Below are 536 nucleotides of genomic sequence, written 5' to 3' on the forward strand. Positions count from 1 at the left end.
CATTTTCACTCATGGTTTTGGAGGTTTCAATCCACAAGTAGCATTAGTTAGAGCCTAAGGTCAGTACTTTATGATGAGAAGCATATGGTAGAGTAATCTCTTTAATGCTCGGCAGTCAGAAAGTAAAAGGAGAGACAAAAAGAGGTTTTGCTCCTAGTATCCCTTCAGGAGTACACCACCAGTGATGTAAGGCATCGTATCAAGTTTCACCTGTTAACCATGTCCTCAGTACTGCCATGTTGGTTACTAACGCTTTAACAGATGAGACTTTGGATTTTTAGGGGACGTTCTAGGTCCAAACTATAGAGGAGAGATAGGGTAGGGGGAATAGAAGGAAAGCTGGGAGTAGGGAGAGTGGAGAAGGAGAGAGGGGGAAAGAAAGGGAGGAAGAAAAGCGGTTTTAGCACAGCACCAATTCTCTTTCAAATTTGTTGATGCCCAGGTCATAGCCCATATCAGTTAAATATAGATCTCTTGATATAAAAATAGTCATTTGTATTTTTTTTCTTTCTTTTTTTTTTTTTTTTTTTTGTTAT

Source organism: Fukomys damarensis, unplaced genomic scaffold (assembly GCF_012274545.1).
Source record: "Fukomys damarensis isolate Sample0158 unplaced genomic scaffold, DMR_v1.0_HiC HiC_scaffold_29, whole genome shotgun sequence".
NCBI classification, from domain to species: Eukaryota; Metazoa; Chordata; class Mammalia; order Rodentia; family Bathyergidae; genus Fukomys; species Fukomys damarensis.